Here is a 16,911-nt window from a genome sequence, read left to right on the forward strand (position 1 = left end):
ATTCTAGGCAGTGGGTATTTGTCTATTAGGATATTTTTGTTCAGGTCGCGCAAGTCCATGCACAACCTCAATTTTCCATTTGGTTTCCTTGCGACCACCAGAGGTGCGACCCATTCTGAAGATTCAGTAGGTTAAATTATGTCTGCCCAAAGTAGTTTGTTAATTTCTGTTCTTACCTCATCTCTGAGTGTTAACTGAATGTGTCTAACCTTGTGTAGGCAGGGAACAGCGTCATCTTTAAGTTTAATTTTATGTTGAAAACCCCTCAACTTTCCAATATTTCCTTTAAATATCTTGGGGAACATGTCAACTAAGTTTCTACACTGTATCACGTCCTGTTGCATGACTAGTACTGGTTCTGAGCTGTTGGGGTTAAGTGTAATACCTAGTTTGCCCTGGTCTTTCCATCCCAGGACGGAAGGGCCAGTGGCAGCGACATAAAACTTGCTGCTTGTTTCTCTCTCCTTAAATGTAAAGGTAAGATCCCTGAAACCCATATGTTCAATCGGTTCACCCGTAAATGTTTTTAGAGTAATATCTGTTTTTTCCATATGCATCCCTAACTTTTTGGGGAATTTGTCTCTCCATACATCACAGCTGATTATGGTGCAGGGCGAACCAGAGTCTGCGACAATCTCAATATTTACACCTATCTCCACACTGCACATGCGTTTCTTCTTTTTGTATTTCTGTTTCCTCACCTCCTGTTTCTTCTGTCACATTTAGCACACACAAGTTGTAGTCAGAGTCGTCCGAAGAGTTTTGCTCATCCTCTTCCTCATCCTCTACATATTTTACATTTGCTTTAATTTTCCTTTCACAAGCTTTTTGAAAATGTCCTATAAGTCCGCATTTTATACATTTGTTATTCCTAGCCGGACATTCCCAGCCGTTGGCTAAATGCTTATTGCTATCACAGCGGTAACATTTTAATTGTTCAAACCTTTTCACTTTACCTTGGAATTTCTTTCCTTCACTGTCTTTATTCTTATAAGCCATAACCTTATTCTTCTTTCCGCTTATTTTAGCCATTACACTTGCCTCTTCTGTTTTACTTTTATTTTCATTGATAACCTCCTTTGCACAACAGCCGGTCAATTCCGCTTTCTTTACAATATCGATAACTTGTTGTAGAGGTTTCTCACCCTTTGCCCATAGTGCGTCCTGTATGTTTGAATTCGCAGCACACATCACAATTTGATCCCTAATGAAATTGTCATGCATATTTTCAAATTTGCATGAGAGTGCTAAGTTCTTTAATGCTGAAACATAGTCCTCTATACTTTCCTCCTTACCGTGTTTCCTTCTGTAAAATTTATATCTGTGTACAGCTACGCAGACAGTTGGTTTATAATAACCATCTAAGTCCTCTATGGCTTTATTAAAAACATTTCTCTCTCCTCCTTCTCTCACTTTCTTCGTGATATTGTTGTAAACGTTTAAGCCGCCTGCTCCCAAACAGTGTAAAAGTATTTTCTTTTTCTCCTCCAGTTTAAGTGGTTTGTCTGTCTTATCAAATGTAGAAATGTAGTTGCAAAAGAACTCCTTCCATTCCTCCCATTTAACCAAAGGTGCTCCTACTCCCTTTAAAAATGCTTCTGGAGGTTGCAAATTGTAAATATTCCCTGAAGCCATAGTGTATTAATTCACTAAACACTTTATTCAGTTCTCAGATGTTTAGACAGTTCCACAATACTAACTAGTGTCACAGTATCTTAAAGTATTGCTTCTCAAAGTTTTTTTTCCACATTCATTAAACTTAGTCACACTTCTCACTTGCATGTGTGTCAAAACACTTTCATAACCTTGCATGTGAGAAGAGTATAATTGTTCCTCCTGCTAGGTAGTGTGTGTTCAGATCGATTTCCTTGTCTCCTCCGGTTAGCTAACCAGTAGTTTCAAGTCCTTGTTTACTTTTTGCTTAAAATGGAGGCACGTATGCTTCCTGTGCGTGATAAAAAGACTAGTCCATCAACCTTTTAGCTACAAGATGGCGCCGCTTGCGTCTGATGTAATCGACGCTATGATGCAAGTTCGCCACAGTTCCTGAAGAGAATTTCCTCACGATGCCGGCGATACACTTCAGCAGGCCTGAACCCACGAAGTATATCCTGACCTCTGCTCAGTACATCGGTCAACCACTCAGCCTTTCCTCAGTGCCGCTGTGCACCCAGAGACTCCTTCAATATTTAAGCGTTCAACTCCACAAAGGCTCGAACTTACCTCTGCTCACAACCCTCACACGTTGCGATGCGCTCCTGCTGAGTTTCATTCGCAAAGCCGGTGAGTACTTAAAATTGCTTTCCACTGTTCATTTTTCTCCTGTCGTCTTTTTAGCTTATAATTTGCATTAACAGCTTGTATTCAGTTCCGCAGTCCCTTCTTACATCTATTCGCTCTTTACACGATCCTCTCCACATCCGCACGACTGCCTTTTGTTGTTTAATATCGTAGATGTGTTCTGATGATCGTTTCCTAGTTTATATATATTCGCAAAGGTCTGCTATATACTTCTTTATCTTTTCATAAATCTTGTGAGTTCTTCGGTGTGTTGTCCTGGTACCTCGTCGCCATAATTGTAAAGTAGAGATCCTGACTCAGCTTAATAGATTAACTCTTTATTTAAGTTATATGAACAACACATCTTGGACAGGAATGTGCAGTCTGAGTCGCAAGCAGGAACTGACAAACCGTCAGCTGTAACTGCCTTGTCAACTGTCACAGTGGAACTTCCAGCTGTCAACATTCCAGCTGGTGACATCACCATTGCGCAAGGGAAGGGACGCGTGAGGGAGCGGCAAGGATGCAATGAGGGGGTAAACAAAGAGTTATAATCAGGGAGTACAACACACATATACTGGATTAACTTCATCTGTTGCAGTACGCTCTATTTAGCTTTACGGATTCATAAATAATAGACCACACATTTTAAACACTTTCCAAGATGGCCCCCACAATGCATGTGGATTAGTGAGAGGTTAGCCGACAGAATACGGCTTCCATTCTCAGTTTATAGTCCGTCATCTGTGTTGGTTAATTTAAAAGCGAACACACGCCAAAAGCTTAGGGAGTCTGTACCATTGGGAGGCTCTCGTTGTGGTTCCTCGCCAACGGCGAAGAAGCGAGTAAAGGCTTGTTTGAATTGTTGGATGAAATGCATGCGCACAAAGCTTTGTGGTCACTTGAATGATGGCAGTTGTTTAAACCCACAGTCGAGTTGAATATGTATTCACGAACAACACCACGTTCACTGAGTGATATTGGAGTTCACCCAGTTACTTACCGGTAATCTTCATTACTCCGAGTCCTGGTCTTCCTCGCCACAGTATAGTTCACTATTAATTACTGTGGCGAGGAAGACGGACGAGGAGATAATGCCCCGGTTACTTACCGGTAATCTACATTACTCCGAGTCCTGGTCTGCCTCGCCACAGTATAGTTTCCCTTCCCTCCCGGCCCTCTATGGTGGCATCATGTCTACGCCTTTGTTTTTCAGGTCATATTGGGACTTTTGTGTCCTTTTATCTCATTTGTTGTTGCCACTGGGGTCCATATAGGAGGGATAGGGAGACTAGTATGTAGCTTTTTACTTGGAGTTGCTGTAGGAGCAGAATGCTCACTATCAATTGCTGTGGCGAGGAAGACAGACGAGGCGGTAATGTATGACTTGAGAGATGGCGATTGTTTAACCCCTTCACCGCTGGGCTAATTCCCCCGCGGCGCTGGGGGGATGGGTGCGCACGCAGCGCCTCGGTGCTTGTGACGAGCTCGGCTTGTCATGCTGCACGGTGGCGCTGTGCTCATGACGAGCTTAGCTCGTCAAGAACCACGCACATTTCTTTAGTACGTTCAGCCCAGCAGGGGAATAATCCCCGCGTGTGAGCGCCGTGTCGGTCATGACGAGCTCAGCTCGTAATGAGCACAGCGCACCGTGCCTCATGATGAGCTGAGCTCGTCATGAGCACGGAAGGTGATAAAGCCACAATCGAGTTGAGAATGTATTCATGAGCCACACCACATTCACTGATTGATATCAGAGTTTTCTAATTCGCATGACGGTCACATAACGACACGGTTTATTTGCGTATCACTATGTTTTGAATCTCGTGCTTTGGAGCACATCGTTGTGTGTGACTTTAAGATAGTTCACTGAGTAGTCTTAGTGAGATATGACTCCGCTCTAACGTGTAATTTAGAGGCTTGACCCGTTAGGTACTAATTTGATTAATTTCTTCTTGTTTTATTTTGGGTTTAGGGGATTTGTTTTAATTGTGAAACTTTTTGGTGATCGCCTGATGAATCATTTAGACACACACATTTTGAGTTTTTGTGAGGTGCACGCCATCACAATTTAGCAGTCACTCTACCCAGTGATGTTGGGAGACAATATAGGATTTAGATATAGGTTTCCTCATGGATTGTTATGTATTTTTACAGAATTGATATCCCCTGATGAAGGGCTTCAGCCTGAAATGCATCGGGATGGAATAATGCAATTGAATTGCCTTGGTTGAAACACATCATTTTGAGAAAAATTATGATTTATGGAAAGATTTTGACGATTGACAAGGTGGATGAAAAATGAATATTGCCATGACATAATAAATGCCTCACATTTGAACTTATTTCAAGCTTAAAGGGCACTGGAGGGACACCAGATACTTTTGTACTGTATTTGTTCATTTGATTTTTGCTCTGTTCCTCCTGCCTCCCATAGGTGCCTTTTGGGTCCTGGAGGAACACCAAATAATTAATCATTCGTTTAATCGATTTCTGCCTGGAGCAACACAAGATATTTTTATATTAATTATTACATTTTAGCCTGCCCCCTGCCTCCCAAAAAGGCCCACTGAACTCTTGAAACACACCAGATATTTTTGAATTTGTTTATTCGATTTTTGCATGACTCCAATAGGGAACCTACTATTTAATAATGATTCAAATCAAATTTTGCCTCTCTACGCCTGACTCCCATAGGGTCCCAAGGGCTCTGGATGGACTACAACTATTCATTATGTTAATTGGTTTCTGCATGCAACCACCTCCTAGAGGGGCCACATGAGCTGTGGAGTGACACCAGATATTTTTAAGTTAGTTCATTCTATTTTTGCAGGTCCGACTGACCGCCAGCAGGGCCCTGGACGGTCACTATCTATTTATTATTTTATTCCATTTTTGCCTACCCCGCCTGTCATAAACTATTTATTCATTCATTGAATCCATTTCTACCTGCCTCCCTCTGCCTCTTACAAGGACCCCATTGGCTCTGGAGGAAAACTAGGTATTTGTATATCAGTTTATTTGATATTTGCCTACCCGAGTGGCTCTTATAGCGGCCCCATGGATCCTGGAGGGAGAACAGGTATTAGTTTATTTGATTTTTGCCTGCCTCCTCCTGCCACCCATAGGGGCCGCAAGGGACCTGGATGGGCACCGACTATTTATTAGTTTCTTGAATTGATTTTTGCCTGCATCCTGTAGGAGTCCCACGGGCCCTAGAGGGACATCTGGTATTTTTATATTGTAAATTGATACTTGTATAGCGCACTACTCACCCGCAAGGGTCTCAAGGCGCTTGTACGAATACCGCTGTGGAACCCATCCTGGCTTTCCCTGTGAGGTGTCCACTCCTGGGCACCCCCAAGGTGGAGGCCAGGCATCCTTAGCGTTGTGGGGGCCGTTGTGGAGATTAAGCAAGCTATTGCCCAGAGTTGCAGAGTGGGACTCCATGATTGGAATAGGCACCGAGGCGAGAATTATCAGGTCCGTGGAATTTTTGAGCCCAAGACCCGCCGAGGCGGGGAATAGAACCCTGGTCCCGGGCTAGACTTCTGCATCAGGGTCTGCCGCTCTAACCATTGAGCCACACTTCTCCACTATATTCATTTTTTCTCTTTTTGCTATTTAACATTTTATTCAATATGTACCTGTCCCCCAATGTCTCAGAAGGGTCCTACAGGCCCTGTAGGGCCTACTTCCCATAGCGGCTCCATAGTCCCTAAAGGGACACTAACTATTATCATTAAATTATTTGATTTTTGCCTGCACCCCACATTCCTTAGGGGCCCCATGGAGAGACACCGGGTAATTTTATTAATGTATTCATTTTGTATGCTACTGTTATGGTGACTATGGCAATGATGACGTATTACCAAGAATTGCCAAGTCTCACTCTCCTCTTCTTTTCTGTTTCCGCAGGTGTGCGAGTGGATACTAACCGAGGCAAAGAGAAGTCTCTGAATTAGCTGATTCTAAGAGGCTGCTCCGCTAAGAGCTTCTGCTCCAGGCCCAACAGTAGAAGAAATGAGAGGACCTCCAGAGACGCAGGCTCCTGCGAACTGCCAAGAAAGCCGCCGGCGAGACGTTTGTTTTGAACACCAACACCCCATCAGATGAACATGACTTGGACTGAGCCCCTGACCCCAGCCCTGGAAAACACAGGAAGAGGAAGGCTGCCAAAAACAAGTAAGATAATAATCCATATTTGTAAAGCGCGAACAATCACCCGTAAGGGTCTCCAGGCGCTGGGGGCTGTCGGGAAGATTAAGCAAGCTATTGCCCAGAGTCACATGGTGCTGGGCTAATCTGCCACCAGCGCCGGGAATCAAACCGTGATCCCCAGATTCCAGCGTCAGTCGCCCTGGCCGCGGCGCCATACCAATGACTGTTTATATCAAGAGACCTACAGTAGAATAGCATATCACTTATACGTAACTTGCTTCGATTCATGTATTACCACCAAACCCAACTGCTTCTGTCTTTTCAAGAACTTCAAGCCCTGCATCAACCTCCCTCCCGATTGCAGCCATAGCCTGCCCTAGAGAAAGGTAAACAAACCGTATAGCTCTACCATGATAAGCTCTTCTGGCCATGGCTCTGTAAAGATGCTTTCCTCCCCAGTGTGAGTCTTTGCACTTGGCCACCATGAAGTCCATATCACAGGCTGCAGAATTTGCCACAAACCAGAGTATCGTGGGACAACAGGTGGGTATTACAGTACTGAGGGCCATGTGGCCCAGCTGAAAAACCAACATGAACTTGTGCGGGTTGAGCACCTCAAAAGGCTAGATGCTGCAGCCAGAGAAATTGTCGAACAGGTAGGAGGTGAGAAAGATGCTGCCCGTCATGTGAAGAAGCCCTGTAACTCCTTGGGGGAAGTCAACACCTACAGCAACGTCAGCATATTAGAAGGAAAAGAGGGATATAGTCGTAACCCCAAAGTATCCAAACAGTCTACTTGCTACTTGGTGGCACTTGAAAGGGAGGTATCCTCACAAAGAAAACAACGGCCAAAACAACCCACTATCAAATGTTTGTTCAGCACGTAGTCCCCACACCTTAGACCCCATGAAATGGTAAATTTGGACAATGTCTTTGAAGGAGAGGAGTTTCTTGAATTTATGGCGGCCCTCTGTCCAAAATGGAAGGTTCAAAGCCCACTCTATTTTCCCTTCTTGCTAGACTTTAAGTGGCAGTATGGAATAAAGTTCCACTTAACCTTCTTGTGCTTGAGTAAGAGTAACAGCATGGAGTCAAATTTTACGTAAACTTCATGAGCGTATGTCTTTACTTTGACTTCAACTTAATAGACGGCTTCAACCGGAAAGTGCACTTTTTGCGGGAGCAGACGTGTCACGAGGACCACAATCTGGCCTTCGAATTACAATAGGATCTATGCTTCGATCGCAATCTCTTCTCATGTTCAGCAATGTACAGCTGTGCCTCCATCTCCCAAAGCGCTTTCGGGTTCCAAGGGGCACACTTACCGCACAACTTCAGAATCCTGCCCACAGCTCCATCTACAAATCACACATCTTGTGCAGGTCTGTGACCAACATCTGCTTCTTGCACTCTTAGCACTGCTTGAATTGTGTTGTTTTCAGTAGGGACATCACTACCTAGCACGCTGTAGCAGAAATTCCGAAGTCATAACATGACCAATGAAATTGGGAGTGAATTTACGGATCCTGTGTAGAACCTATGGTCCAGTTCCTTATAAGCTGCATGTCTCCTCACTGACAAACATTCCCTTTGGACACAGACGTGAATGTGTATTCCTCATCAACCCTGATCATGCTCCAAGCTAATGACACAATCCCAGCCTTGGTTGACAATCTCTTTTCTACTCTAAAACCCCTCCCCTCTGACTCATGTCCACCCCCTCTGTGGCTTCTCCCCCACACTCTGCTCACACTCCCTCTATCCCACTTTCCAGGCAATTCAGCAACCAATTCCCCTCAATCTTCCACCTGTCATCAACACCCTTCGCCCCCAAATGCTTTTAACCCCCATCTCCCTTGCTTCCCCTTCAATCACACCTGCAAGACTACCCCCTACCCAGGCCTCTCCTTTTCAAATGTCTAAAGATGCCCCCTTCTCCCACTCCTTGCCCATCCCAGATTCCCGCATTCACCACTGCCCCCTCAACGACCCAGTTCTTTTCACCTAAATTCCCTCACTCCCCAACTCCTCTCCCCCAACAATCTGATACTAAATCTGCCCCTTCCACAGCTCTATTTTGTCCATGCACAGATAACATCTGCCCCTCCCTTCTACCATTTTGGACTCCCTCTCCACCTCATAAGTTGTCCCTCGACCGGCACATTTGAACCACAAGCATAACTCAAGACCTTCTCCAGAAGAACGCAACAAGCCCCTACCCACTGCTAAGCCTCAATTGCCCCACCCCTCATGGAACACCGGTCCGCTTTATCAAATCTCACAAAATCAACACCCTACGCAAGCATTCTCTTCATTCAGCGACTTGCCAATACAATACATACATAACGCCTACAACATCCTTCTCAGAATTATAGGTCACAGCCAATCAGTATCCCTCGGGACCTCTCCCGAGAGCCTAGACTCAAACAGGCTTGGAGTTCCTATCCCAAAGGACCAGTTCCAAAGGCACCATCTTAATTTGAGACTACAGTCTTCACCCGGGCACCCAACAAATGGACACCTACTCCTTTCTCAACGATAATGACCTCCAACAACACTTCCGAAACCTGCACACTGTCAGGGCTCCACTCTAACCAAAGCCAGAGCTCTCCAGCTAACCATCATTGCAGCTGCAGCAAACCCAAATACCCCCTATCCTGGTCGTCTAAAGACCTCTATGAAGAAAGATAGCATATCCGCAATTGTGAAAAAGAATGGAGACAATGGTGCACTGCTTGGAGTTTGACTAAGCAGAGGTCTGCAAGAAAAAAAATACAAAGATCACATCTTTAGAGCCACATCATCACACGTCAGATCCTTCCTGGACACTTAAGAACAGACCGAAACTTCTATTTGCACTAATAAAACAGGCTAACCACCCTTCCTCCAATATGCTACAAGTTCTTGGAGGTCTCGTGCAACAACTTTGTGGATTTTTCACAAAAAGTCAAAGACTAAAACATCTGCCTGCTGACCACCACTGTCAATAAAGCAGAGGTGAATTCTTCTTGCCAAGCACAGCCTCCACAGTCATATTTCTCACTGGTCTCAAAGTGAGAACTACTCGTGATCATATCAAAGCTAAAATCCTCAAACCATCTAGGCCTCCCCATTTGGTTCACCCTAATTCACTCCTCCTTCGAACAGGGTACATTTCCATACTACCTAAAGGTTAGCCAAATCTCTCCTTAAAATAAAAAATATATAATTGGACCCTTGATGTCTAACATCTTCTGTCGTGTCCACCCTTCTATTCTTGTGCGTAGTCTCCTCCCTGACATTCAAGTAAACAACCTCCTTGACACGCTCCATCCACTCTGGCTTCAGATAGGGTCACAAACAGACTGCAATTCTGCAAGTCGTGGACAATGCTCTCTATATTCTTTTTTTTTTTTAACTTTATTTTTCAGTTTTATATTGTACAGACATAGAACACTCCCCCCCCCCTAAATTGGCATCAAAACAGCACGTACACACATCGACTGACTCATTAAGGCACTTTCGTTGACTAGAGGCTTCACCGAGATACGTGATCACCCAGAAGACATAGCAGAATACCATACAAGACACAAGCATCATTGTGAGTACATAACCAGTCCCTACACTACACAGTATACTAGCTTTACCCTAGGGCTCTCCATATTCTTGACTTTGGAAATGTATTTCTTCTAGTTCTCGTCGATTTCTCTGCGGGATTTGGTAGTCAACCACAACACTCTGATAAACCCAGGGAATTGAAGGTGTTGATCTTAACTGGTTCACCTATCTAATGAACCGCTCCCAAGTAGTGAAAATTGAGAGCTGTGTCTCAAAGCTATTTAGGCTGCAAGAAGGTTCGATCCGCACTCCATCCCTAATCAATTTCTACCTTTAGCCTCTTTGTGTAAGCCTTAGGAACTCTGCTATTCCTCTTCTATCCGAACGCTGACAATAGCCAAATCTGTCTTACGGTCTCTTCCCCAGACAACATCGCCCTCTTAGCCAACACCCTTTTTCGTAAATATTTTTATTGATTTTACTTATAACAAAAGCCTGTGTAAATTGAGATACAGCTACAATGGTAGGCAAAGTCGTATTAAATATGCGACACATCAATGACGAGGGGCACGGTCGAGAATTGCGATTCTCCTATTACCATGACCAGAGAACCTGGATTTCATTAAAGACACGGAGGATAGCATTATGCATATTCTTTGAATGCAACTTCAAGCACAGCCATTTTAGAGTTACATCATAAAGCAAAGATCTAGAATGTACAAACGTAACGTTGGCAACAGCAACACATAGATCTGCCTCTTTTAAATGCAATGAGAGCAAAAAGGTAAACTTCTTCTAAAAGCACCAAAGTTCAAAGGTGGCATCATGAAGGGAAAGGCCTCTCCTTGAAACGGAGAGGGACTCCAAGCCGAAGAAATCGAGAAGTCGAGAGTTGCTTGCAACGAATCGAGAGGAGGAGCAAATCAAGTTGAATTATCTGAAAAAGGACAAAATGTTAGGGATTGTACTTTACGCCCTATGTAAAGGAGGGGAAAACTACATCAGACATGTGTTCGACAGGTGTGCAGTAATGTTTTGCAAAGGTATAGGAACTTGACCTGTCTGCTGCTTTGAGAATATCATCCAACGTACCTCCTTTCCAAAAGGACTGGCTAACCATAGCCCTTCTTAAAGAGTGTGCCTCAAACCTATGGCGATCAGTGCCTGCCAATTGCAGAGCCAGTTAAACCCATCTAGCTATGGAAGAAGAAACAGGGTTGAAGGGCTTAACAAAGGATATAAGGAGTTGGTTTACACCAGGGGTGCGATGAAGGTCCCTCTTAGAATCATATTCCTTCATGCAATCTACCACACATAATATTTTACGCGTCATAAGATCTATTGGATATTTCCAAAACGTTAATGTCCGAAACTCTAGGGCAGGATATTAGTCATAAAAGAGAAGCTAGTTTGATGGAGAGTCTTTTATTATCTATTAAGTTATTATACGGCCAGTTACAAAAAAGGTCAAGTAGCAATTTAACGTCCCATAGGGTGTCATATGTAGGTTTGGGAGATCTTTTACGCCTGATGCTTTTCCTAATTCTGCATATGGAGTAGTTTCTGTCCTGTAACTCCAGTTCTGTAGTAGGGGTATCTCTGTTATAGTCATAATCTAGTGAATAGTCCCGCCCATGTGCGTGGACCCCGGAGCAATCAAAAATAATCTCTTACAGTGTCAAAAAATGCAGAAATGCATAGACACTTAAGAGAGAATTTAAAGACAGATAATGCAGCCACTTGCTGGCCTCACAGCCCTAAGGCAGGGTGCACTATACCACAGGTGAGGGCATATCTGCATGAGCCAGGGAAGCCATAGAGAGTCCATGGGCTGGGAACTCGAAAACTTGAGTTCCACAGCACCATGATGGCTTCCTTAACCCAGGAGTGTTTAGTACCAAACTACTCCTTACAATAAATCCCCACTGATTTCAGTGTGGGAGGTATTGTACCATGTACTCCTAAGAGGTTCCCCCTGAAAACCTACCAACTCTACTGTGGTCTCTGACCGGCTGCAGGTAGCCAGTCACCACCAGACATGTTTCTGGACCTCTGGGTAGAGAGCCAGAAACAAATCACACCCTGGGCAGAGGTGTCATACATCCTCCCTAGGACGAGCCAGTGCTTGAAGAGGGCAGATTTAAAGGCCTACCGCCTTTGCAATGCAAACCCCAGCCTCTGCTGCTAGCAGCAGATGGACGCCCTTGGTTTACACTCCCACTTTGGGCGGCAAAAACAGCAGGAATAATTAAAAAAGAATAGGAGGTGTGCCTTCCTCTGCCAAGGAATTATTGCTATTTTTGCCATGTCCAGACATCAAGGGGCCAATATGCCCTTTAAACGTATCATACAAACATAGTTTGGCTAAATGGGTCTTTAAGTAAGGCTTCACAGGTTAACTCCTTGGTGAAGATTTCCTTTTTCAAACAAAACACATCTAAAAGTTTCATTATGCCATCAAGCCAATCCATCCTAACACATAGAATATCATCTGAAAACGGGATACCCATTGTGAATCATGAATACGATTACTCATGGTAATTCCAACCACCTGTCTAGATTTGATGTAAATCACAGTCTCTCAAAAAAAAAATTAAGTTGTGATTAGAAATTCCACCATAAAATCCACAAAACAGCAAAAGCCTGTACAGATTTCCATTGCTTTAACAGCAAACTCCCTCAGGAATGATAGAGAGAAGAACCTGGACAGACAAGCCCCATAGGCTGCCATTATGTGGCTTAAATAGGATACTGTGCCTTTAAGGAACCTTCCAGAACCTTCTCCCAGTATCCCAGAATGCATAGCAGGTCCAACTTAGTTTCAGTTCTTTTTGAAGGCGTAAAAACGCCAGACCTGTAGCATTATGTATCTGAACAAATCTCCACCGGGGAGGAGGGCGGGCGCTTATGACTATAACAGAGATACCCCTACTACAGAACTGGAGTTACAGGACAGAAACTACTCCTTCTGTAGTAGGGGATCTCTGTGTATAGTCATAATCTAGTGAATAGAATGGCAAGCCCATCCCCACATCAAGCGGCGGTGGAGAATATGAAAGTTACGCCACTATTGCGCGAACAAATTCCGCAGCGAAGCCTGCCCAACCTGAGCATCCGCCCTGGCATCAGTGTCCAGGCAGTAATGCTTAGCAAAGGTATGGACCGACTTCCAAGTGGCCGCCTTGCAGATCTCTGCAAAGGGAACATTGCGAAGCATAGCTGTCGTGGCAGCTTTGCCTCTGGTGGAATGAGCCTTAGGTTTACCCCCTAAGGTCTTATTAGCTTTGCAGTAACACAACTGTATACAGGACACAATCCACCTAGAAATGGACTGTTTAGAGGTAGCAAGACCTGTCCTGACTGAGCCATAATTAATGAACAATTGGTCAGACCTACGAATATCTTTAGTCTTATCAAGATAAAACTTCAGCACCCTCCTCACATCCAGGGAATGTAAAGACCTTTCCGCTGGAGATGACGGATTCTGAAAGAACGTAGGCAAAGTGATAGTCTGATTGATATGAAAATCAGAAACAACCTTGGGAAGAAATTTAGGGTGAGTACGCATAACAACCTTAGCAGCATGAAACACAGTATAAGGTTCTTGGCAACACAACGCCTGAATCTCACTCACCCTGCGGGCCGATGTAATGGCCACGAGGAACGCCGCCTTCCAGGACAGGTGCTGCAACGAAGCCTTATGAATGGGTTCAAAAGGCTCCTTCATCAATCTGGACAGCACCACATTCAAGTCCCACGAAGGCGAAGGAAGCCTGACAGGAGGGAACACTTTCTTCAAGCCTTCCAAAAAATCTTTGATCACAGGGATCTGGAAGAAGGAAGTCTGTGAAGGGCCTTTCCTGTAGGCAGTCAAAGCAGCCAGATGAACCTTAACGGAATGTACATTAAGGCCCGACTGCGCCAGATGTAGTAAATATGGAAGGATGACATCTTCCTTGCATGTCGTAGGGTCATAGTTCTTAGACCTGCACCAGATGCAGAACCTCTTCCACTTGTAAGCATAAGAAGTCCTAGTGGAAGGTCGCTTAGCCTCCTTCAGTATGTCCATACAATCCTCTGGGAGATTCAGATGGCCATATTGCACTATTTCAGGAGCCATGCCGCCAAACTCAAAGACGAGAGGTTGGGGTGAACCATCCGCCCCCCGAACTTCGTGAGAAGGTCCGGCCTGCACGGCAGCTTCATGTGAGGAAGGAGAGAGCGGTGAAGCAGGTCCGTGAACCACCACTGTCTGGGCCATTCCGGGGCAATCAGGATCATCCGCGCCCTGGACTGGGACAGCTTGATGAGAACCGCCGGAATCAGGGGAATTGGTGGAAAAGCGTACAGAAAGCTGTTCGACCAGTTGATCCATAACGCGTTCCCCAGAGTCCCCGGCTGGTAGTACCTGGAGGCGAAGCCTCGGCATTTGCTGTTTTCGGCGGTGGCGAACAGATCCACGTCTGGAGTTCCCCACCTTGCGAAGACTTCTCCTAGTACTTCGTCGTTTATGACCCATTCCTGATTTTCCTGAATGAGTCTGCTCAGTTCGTCTGCCTGAACATTCTGCACACCTGGCAGATGGGTGGCCGTTATCGACAGTCCTCGAGCCAGAAGCCAGTGCCAGATCGCCTGCGCCTCCTGCGACAGAGTGCGCGATCTCGAGCCCCCCTGCTTGTTGAGGTAATACATCGTTGTCGTGTTGTCTGTCTGAACAAGCAGAGAGTTGGTCTGAAAGGACGGGTGAAAAGCCTTCAGTGCCAAGTGCACAGCCCTGAGTTCCAGGAAATTGATGTGGTACGTGGACTCCATCTGGGACCACGTCCCTTGAATTTGTAGGTCTCCGGAGTGCGCTCCCCAGCCCTGGAGAGAAGCATCCGTCACGATAGTCTGTGTGGGAATGTCCTTGTGGAAGGGAACCCCTCTGAGGAGATTCTCCTTCGAGCACCACCACTTCAAAGACTGAAGAGCATGCAGAGACAGTCGTATCTTGTCGTCCCAAGATCCTCTCCTCTGGTCCCATTGATCCTCCAAGCACTCCTGCAGCGGTCTCATGTGCAGCCGCGCATGTGGCGTCAGGAAGATACACGAGGCCATCGATCCCAGCAGAGAAGACACCGTCCTCACCGTCGTGGATGGAGTAGACATGAGAGCCTGAGCCTTCCGAAGGAGTGATAAACGTCGCTCTTCCGAAGGAGACACGCTTGCTGACAGTGTATTGATGGAGGCTCCCAAGTACTGGATGCGCTGGACCGGAATCGGGACCGACTTGGACATGTTGATGTGCAACCCCAGCTTGTTCAATAGAACGCACGTCTTCTGGAAGTGTGCTTGAGCTTCCGAGAAGGAGGAGGCCTTGATCAACCAATCGTCCAGGTACGGGTAGACAAACACCTTGTTCTTCCGCAGGTGTGCTGCTACCACTGCCATACATTTCGAGAATGTCCTGGGTGCAGACTTCAGCCCGAAGGGCAGCACCGTGTACTGATAGTGATTGGTGCCGACTTGAAAGCGCAGAAACTTCCTGTGTTTGCATGCAATGGGCACGTGGAAGTATGCGTCCTGTAGATCTATGGCACACATCCAATCTCCTCGTTGCAGCTAAGGGTAGATCTGATGCAACGACAGCATGCGAATCTTTTGTCTGCGAATCCACTTGTTTGCCTGTCGCAAATCCAGAATGGGCCTGAACTCGTTTTTGTCCTTCTTGCGGACAAGAAAGAACCGAGAGTAAAGACCTCTTCCTCTTTGAGACAGAGGTACGTCTTCTATCGCCCTTTTCCTTAGCAGAATGTCTGCCTCCGCCTGAAGCTCGCGCAGTTGATACTGCGAGCTGATGGGAGGAATCGATGGAGGAGGGCTGGTGAAACGCAGACTGTATCCATTGCAAACAATATTCAGCACCCACTTGTCCTGAGTAATTTTTCTCCACTCTGCCAGAAAAAATTGAACGCTTCCCCCCACCGGAGCGGGTAACGGACGAGGGGGAAGTAACTGCTCAGGGTCGAGACCCGGCCGGGCCCTTGGAAGCGGTAGAGGACTGCTGTCTACCTCTACCCCCCTGGCGTTTCTGGAAGGGCCTTCTGTACTGCTGCTGCTGTTGCTGCTGCTGATGTTGGCCGGCAGACTGCCCCCTTCCACGACCCTGCGACCCGAACCGCCGCTGGAACTGGCGGTAGGGGGGTTTCTTCTCCTTGGGCTTCTCCAAGCCCACCGCCGTCAGGGTCTCCGCCTCGGCCTTCATCCTGGCCATCTCGTCATCCGCGTGTTTTCCGAAGAGGGTATCACCGGAAAACGGGAGATTCGCCACACGTTGTTGTGCTTCCGGTTTAAGCGACGTCAACCTGAGCCAAGCATGGCGTCTCTGGTTAATCCCGTGGCAGTATCCGTGCGCCGACAGCAAGGAGATATCCGCCGCGGCGCTGATGGCCTGGTTAGAGACCAGCATCCCCTCCTGGACGATCTCCATGAAGTCCTCTTTGCGGTCTCGAGGAACGAGGTCTGCAAACTGCTCCATTGAGTCCCACAGTGCACGGTCGTAACGTCCCAACAATGCCGAGTCACTGGCAGCTTTTATCGAAGAGGAGGACGTACCACACGCCTTCCGACCAGCCGAGTCGATCCAGCGCCTCTCCTTGTCCGGAGGAACCGTGGATGCAGGGGAGGTGGCATGAAGCTTCCGGGCCGCCGTCACAATTACCGAATCCGGCACCGGGTCCTTTCTCAAGAAGGCTGGGTCCGAGTCCGGAGCTCTGTACTTTTTGAGGAGCCTGGAAGGCGCAGACTTCACCACTGCCGGCGTCAGGAAGAGCTGTTCCGCCGGCTCGAGGAGCCCCGGCACCAGAGGCAGCAGGGGGCGAGACATGTGTTTTTTATGCAATGTCTCAAAGATCACCGAAGTCGAAGGTGTAGGCGCTTCAACCTTGATCCCCA

General features: G+C 46.3%; 1 long non-coding RNA gene across 1 annotated transcript in view; it reads left to right on the forward strand.

Moving 5' to 3' along the window:
* The window catches only part of LOC144797753 (uncharacterized), a 69,219-nt gene that overhangs the window by 21,213 nt on the left and 31,095 nt on the right, over nucleotides 1–16,911 (forward strand). Inside the window, exon 2 of the long non-coding RNA XR_013603457.1 lies at nucleotides 6,199–6,465. This is a non-coding gene — a long non-coding RNA (uncharacterized LOC144797753). The remainder of the gene's footprint in view (nucleotides 1–6,198; nucleotides 6,466–16,911) is intronic.

This window comes from Lissotriton helveticus, chromosome 12 (assembly GCF_964261635.1).
Source record: "Lissotriton helveticus chromosome 12, aLisHel1.1, whole genome shotgun sequence".
NCBI lineage: Eukaryota > Metazoa > Chordata > Amphibia > Caudata > Salamandridae > Lissotriton > Lissotriton helveticus.